The sequence below is a fragment of the Brachycentrus maculatus genome, unplaced genomic scaffold, assembly GCF_059751285.1.
Source record: "Brachycentrus maculatus isolate JH-2025_06_01 unplaced genomic scaffold, ASM5975128v1 h1tg000104l, whole genome shotgun sequence".
NCBI lineage: Eukaryota > Metazoa > Arthropoda > Insecta > Trichoptera > Brachycentridae > Brachycentrus > Brachycentrus maculatus.
In genome coordinates this window covers 30342-37608 of record NW_028280858.1, presented here as the reverse complement: position 1 = coordinate 37608, position 7267 = coordinate 30342, and positions in this window count along the sequence as shown.

The window sequence follows — 7267 nt, the reverse complement described above, 5'->3', positions numbered from 1 at the left end:
TGGCTTGATATTTATTTTTAATACATTGTGTTATATTTTTAAACTTTAAAAACGTTCTCCTGAAAAATCAAGTTTTTTGATTTATGACGTTCTTGAAAGGAGTGAGCGACTTGTTTTATACCACTTGAGTTAAAACAAGTGTCTTCTTTAATCATTGTAACATGTCTTACCACAAAGTTAAAGCCGAAACAATAAATTGAGGTTCCATAAAAATATGGATAAAATTTAGTTAGTAAAAATAACTTCTTCGTTGTTTTACATAATGATTACAAAACGATGGCGGAATGGTAAGACCGGAGCGTGTTAGAACGGCGTTTACATTATCTATTAACTATTTCCAAATCCCCTTTCGCTGTGCGATTACTTTTGGCGTTCTCCATCAAATACTCGGGAACATAATACAAGTATTTTGTCTCTGTATGAATAAATCATATCAAATAACTATCAGGGGATTTCGGGATTTTTCCATCGCTCGGCAGCTCTGTTGAGAGATTTCAAAGCGAAAAGAGAAACATCCGGCTGCAACCGTTACAAAATTATCCAATTTAAAAGAGATACTTATTTTTTTTCTTCACATTTTTGCATCTAAAATAAAGCAAAATATTATCAACAAGAACATCGGATCGATATAATATGGAAAGAACGAAATTAATACAAATTAATAAACTATCCGCCTCCGTAATGGTCAGCACGCTTGGTTGCCGTACTGGAGGTCCCGTGTTCAATTTCCAGGGGGGTCAAATAAATATAAGTGATTTTTGTACTCTAATATTTATTCAATATTACCCTTGACTGTACTGCTACCTGAAGCGGAGGGCTGATCACCTTTCCTTCGTGTGTTAACGATCAAGATAACACTGCGTTTATATGATGCAGTGTCCTATGCACCATAGGGGTGCGGATAAGGGTTTGAAATGAAATAAACCATCAATCTTTTTATTTTTTTGACATCTCACTGACATTTAATAGTATGAAAAATAACTTCTATCATTAAAGTTAATCCAGATTTGTGAACAAGTATTTTGACACACTTAAAATGATGTAAACCATTTTATTATTGTATTATTACTGTAATGACTAAGATATAACGTATTTTTTACGATGGAAAGATAGTCATTTTAACCGTAATTTAAAATGATAGATCTCACATAAACTTTCTTGTCAACTAACGTATCTTGATCTAACCAATGAAAAATCAGATCCATAGACAATTTATGGAATATGAATTATTTTTCATAAAGTAGGTATTTAAAAATATGGTTTTCATGATTTCCCAGCACATGGAATCGATGATTCTACTGTAGTTTTGTAGGGGTAAAATAAAATAATTATAAAAAAGTACGTTACTTTTATTTTATTTCAATTGTTAATATCATCATATACGTAATTATAAATTAAAAAAGTGTCCTCACTGAGTTTTCACGTGCCCAGAGCACGTTTCACAATATTTATTCACAAAGTTATAATGAAAGAAATTTGTTTTATGCAATCAATTACCAATGCTTTAAAAATTTTCCAGGTTATGATTTCATATTTCAATTCTGTTAGGTGTACGGTTCGGATTTAGGTATTTACATGAAGGGAAATCCCCGAACATGTAATGTGCAGAGATTTAGTCGACATACGAAAACGTGCGGTACTCGTACTTAGGCAGTACGGAGTGCTCTTTTCCCGTAACATACCTGCTTTAACTTCACCAAGTACTTAAAAACTCGTATAAATATTCTATTACCTTTAAGGGAAAACCATTTTGTCAACTCCAGGGTATGCAAAAGGCTATTTTCCATATTCATTTTAATACAGGTTGATAAAGTATTTTAATTTATTGATACTTTAGGGTAATATGTATCGATGGTATTGGTAAATACCACAGTGTAATGTTTAGCACGCTCGGCTACCGTACTGAAAGTCCCGGGTTCGATTCCCACGGGGGATCAAATAAATATAAGTGATTTTTTCACTCTTATATTTATTCAATATTACCTTGTACTGGTACCGGAAGCGGAGGGCTGATCACCTTTCCTTCGTGTGTTAACGATCAAGATAACAGTGCGTTTATATGATGCAATGCCCTATGCACCATTGGGGTGCGGATAAGGGTTTGAATGAGATACCGTATACATATTTAGTAAAATCTATTGTGACACGTGTTTCAACGCATTCCGCATCATTTTCAAACACCATATATGAAGCTTAGTTTTAATTTTATGTTATTGAGACGTTGAAGGGTTTGTTATTTTTATTTATTAATTATATTAAAAATTTATGAGTGGGAACATAGACAAAGGGGGAAAAGCTTTAGTCATTGTTATATTGTTAATTGTGGGTTTATTTTATTATTGTTAATATTTTTTTGAATTTCTATTGTTTCAAAATTTTGCAATTTTTGACATTTCCAGGGTGGAGCGTATAAATATAAGTAATGTTTTACTCTTATATTTATTAGCCATCACACTAAACTGGTACCTGAAGCGCGAAAGGGCTGATCACCTTTCCTCAATGTGTTAACGATTAAGATAACACTGCTTTATTGTGATGCAGTGCCCTAAACATCATTAAGTGCGGATGAGGGTTAGAATACAATTTAGTAAACTTTATAAAATAAACAAATTTGTTTTTAACCACTTTTTATTGGTACACTTTTTCTCTAACCAGGGTTTAACATGTACTAATTCTAAAACATTAAAATACTCATAGTTAGGTGAGTGGGCGGGTTTAACCCTTCCCTTACGATGCTAAAAACTTCCGCGCGCTCCGGTGATATGTTTTCCGTACACCGTAAAATGTAAATACTCCTAAATGTGGCTTTTATTAAGCATTGTTGAAGTTAAAATGCATCAATTTTGTAATGTTAGCTCTGGTAAATACCTTAAAAGAGAAAAATACATCGCAATTGCCGCCTAAGCTAGCGCTCAGCGATACATCCCCCATGGACGACGACTCGTGGGCCACAAAGTATCTGCGAAAAACGTTAAAGAAAAAAAAAACAATTTACTAGACTATAATGCCCGCCTCCGTGGTGTAATGGTCAGCGTGTTTAGCTACCGTGCTGGAGGTCCCGGGTTCGATTCCCGGGGGGGTAAAAATAAATATTAGTGATTTTACACTGTAGTATTTATTTCATATTACCCTGGACTGGTTCCTGAAGCGCGAGAGTGATCACCCTGCCATTATGTAAGTAATGATCAATAAAACACTGCGTCAATTCGATGCAGTGCCCTATGCACCATTGGGTGCGAATAAGGGTTATATATATATATATATATATATATATATATATATATATATATATATATATATATATATATATATATATATATATATATATATACATTCATATATGCATAATTTCCCTTAAAAACTTGCCTAGTTGCATAATGAGTTTTTATTTTTTATTTTACAGAAGATTTTGTTGGATTGAATCTTATGAAAAAGGTTTTTATGAGAATTTGAAAATCCAATTATACCCAATAAGATAAAAATACGTCTAATAGAAAACCTAATAGGGTAGAATATGTTTTGTCCGACTTGATGCCTTTATTATTATAGATCTACGCTCCCTAAGATTATAAAGATCTGTGTTTGATTTTTTTATTTAATACATGAAATATATATATTTATAATAATATATTTGATATTAGCGATTACCACTTCAGCCCTTAATCCATAATATCTTCCTCCGCCCCTAGAGGAAGGTCGTCATACGGGGATTCGCTCCATTTTCAATAGAATTCGATGGAAGTGCGTCACACAAAACATTTGTATGATATTATTTCTGGGTATTATGTACAATACAACATATCTAAGGATTTCTGCCGATCTTTGATGTAGGAATATTGAATGTAAGTAATGGAAGGAACAGAGTAATCCTTCTATTTAAATTCGTTCTCAAGGAGCTTACATTTATTTCTCAAAGGATTCTGTTCTCGCTCCGTGATTTTTTCGTAAATAACATAATTGTCCATTTAAAGGACTCAATTGAAAAACAGCTTTTAGGGAAAATTACTTGTTAATAATTTTTTTCCCAAAAAAGTAGAATAAGTTTATTTACAAATGTTCTTCATACAGTAATGCAATATCTTTCAACCGACAAATGATGACTGAAAAATGGAAAATTTAACACCAAAAATATTTTCCAGAAAGGTCAGGAAGTAAGATAGAGAGAGAGAGAGAGAGAAAGCGTTAAGCGTTGACAGTGATCGTAAGGATCAAAATCAATAAAATTACACATGCACATATACAAACACACACATACACACACACACACACACACACACACACACACACACACACACACACTTGCCAACTCTAAGCTTTAATTTAAACATAATAGTTATAATTTTAAAAAAATTATGCACCTCATAATTATACCAAATTAACAAAATTTTTAGTGTTTTCAAATAGTCAAAAAATCTAGATTATTTGCGCTTAGGAGTTATTTTTTACATTTAATAAATTTTTAACATTCTTAATCTATAACATTTTGAGAGTTTCGTTCACAAATCTTGATTATCTCCAATAATTTTAAATTATAAACTAAAATAATTTAAAAAAATGACACCTTCAAGATTTTCTCGTGTATGTGATTATAATCCAGGATTCGGACCTCACTTACAAATGAAAGAGTTTCTGCTCAATAAAAAAAGCTTCATTAATCTTACCATAGATGTGTCTAGTGAATTTCTAGTGATTCAAGAGCCATGTTTCGAATTTGAACAATACCTATATATATATACATATATATATATATATAGGAGTTCCAAGAATTTGAGTAGTGTGGTTGCCAATCGTTGGTAGAGTTGGTGAATGTTACACGTGTATAAAGTGATCACTTAAGTGAGCCTTTGACGGTCGTTAAAATTAAACAACTTTGTTTTATCCACTTTTTTTATTATAAATACACCTTAACCTACCGGTTTCGACAAGAACCTTGTCATCATCAGGGTTTATTAAATTCTAAAACATTAAAAACAATAAAATAATAGTTATCATTCCCTTCTGGGGGAGATTCCAGTGAAGTGACAATGGCATCAGGTTAACCCAGCTTTGGGGACCGCTGATTAATTTGCTGCAGTGCATTTCTATAGTGGAGAAGTCCTCTAACCAAAATGTCTAGTTAATAGTGATTCGCTTTTGGTTCAAGTGCGTGGGAACGCGCGGGAAACGAAGTGCCCACGCGGATATTTCCCGCCAAACAAGCGCCATGTTACTCCGCCCCTTTACACTCAAGGGTTGCCACTGGGAAAATTAATTTTACTGTGCTTATCAGGGCTGAGATATATGTTTGCATGTAGAATACTGATACATAGAAAATGAAAACGAATACATAGAAAATGAAACAATAGAAAATATAGAAACTAAATATAAATATAGAAACTAAATATAAATATGAGGAAGACCGAGAAAAACATGGCACGATCAGGTATGCCAAATACTTGAAAGTGGTCAGGTTAGGAGTCGTAACAATCGGCGGGTATGTATGAGGAGATGCATGAACGTGGAAGAGGCGAAGAATGTTTGCAAGGACAGAGTGGTGTGGCGCTCTATTCTCTCTGCCTACCCCTGCGGAGAAGCGGCGTGATGGTTAGTTAGTTTTTTTTATTTTTTTTTTTAAATATAAATAAAAAAATTAAAGAAAAAATAAAATCATACGATGGGTTACAAAAATTTTTACTTATTGAGTAGTGGATTAACTTATGTATATTTAAAATAAATACTTATATACCCACCGATTAATCCGATTCCTGACTTGACCACTTTTAAGTATTTGACATACTTGATCAAACCAAGTTTTCTTCAGTCTTCGTGCGCCCCTATTTTCAACTACAACTTATCCTCGATATTTTTTTACCGTTCTTTCCTAACTCATTCATTCCATACGTTCAAACATCTTAACACACCTCTCTTAATTTTATCGATAATTCTTATATCAATCTTGCATTTTTCCTTATTGCACCATTCGAACATCTATTGAACGCCGTTTTGCCGCACACTCGTCTGAGAGATCGCATTTCGACTGCACCCAGTCTACTTTCATACTTCTTCTGCCATCTTCTAGCTTCACTTCCATACATTACAGTTGGTACCAGGACTTCTTTGTACACTGCCAATTGACTTTATTAAACATAAAAAAGAATCTAAGTTTTACAAAATAAAGAAATATTTTTTTTTATAATTAAAAAAGAACAGTAGTTCCAACCCTGTTTTAGGTTTCCCCCTCAAGGGAGAATGACGCGATGTACAGTTGTTTAAGTTAACCAAATACATGGAGTGTCCTGGGAGTTGTCTTTGTGAAGTCCTGATGGGGGGTTGGGGCATCGAATTGTAGTACCTACCCATGTACTGAACAATGCCGCCGTGCATTAATGCATAATGCACGGAGCTAGTGAAAACTAATTCAACGTGCGCTTATGCAAGAAATTTGCAAGAAATAAAATCGTTTTATAGAACGGAAATCGAAAAAGATGTAATCGTTGTTATGACACTAAAAAAATCACAAGTAAAATGCTAAGTAAAAAATTATTTTTAAAACCCTTATCCGCCCTCGATGGTGCATAGATAACTGCATCATACAAACTCTGTGTTATCTTGATCTTTAACGTATGGAAAGGTGATCAGCCCTACGCTTCAGGTACCAGTCCAGGATAATATTGGATAAATATTACAGTGAAAAAATCACTTGTACACGTATTTATTTAACCCCACCCCTCTGGAAATTGAGCCCGGGACCTTCAGTACGGTAGCCGAGCGTGCTGATCATTATACTACGGAGGCGAACAAATAATTATATTAAAAAAATAGATTTTAGGTTTATTTTGAAAAATAAAATATGCCAACTTTTTATTGTCATTACTGATTCATCCCTTGTACAAGCATTCCAAGCCGGTAAGAAAATTGTCCAATAGTGAATTAAAAGTTCATAAATGGTGTTTCGATATCTCCATCAAAAAAACCTATTTATTTTCAATCTCCAACGCATTTAGTATTAGCATTAAAAGGAATATCACATTTCTATCTCCCGGGGGTATTTGTGATGTCACCGTTGCAGAATGCAAGTACTATATAAACAGCGCTACTTACAAAAAATGTTTACTTTGGGACACCAGATACTTGCTTCAATTAAATGTACACGTGGCCGCCACGCGTTTAATTCAAACAATCCCCCGAAATTTAGAAACATTATTTAGATAAAATCTTACTACAGAAAATAATCGAGCGTTCGTCGAACCGAATATACTATAAATCGCGACTTATTTTTTTTAAACCC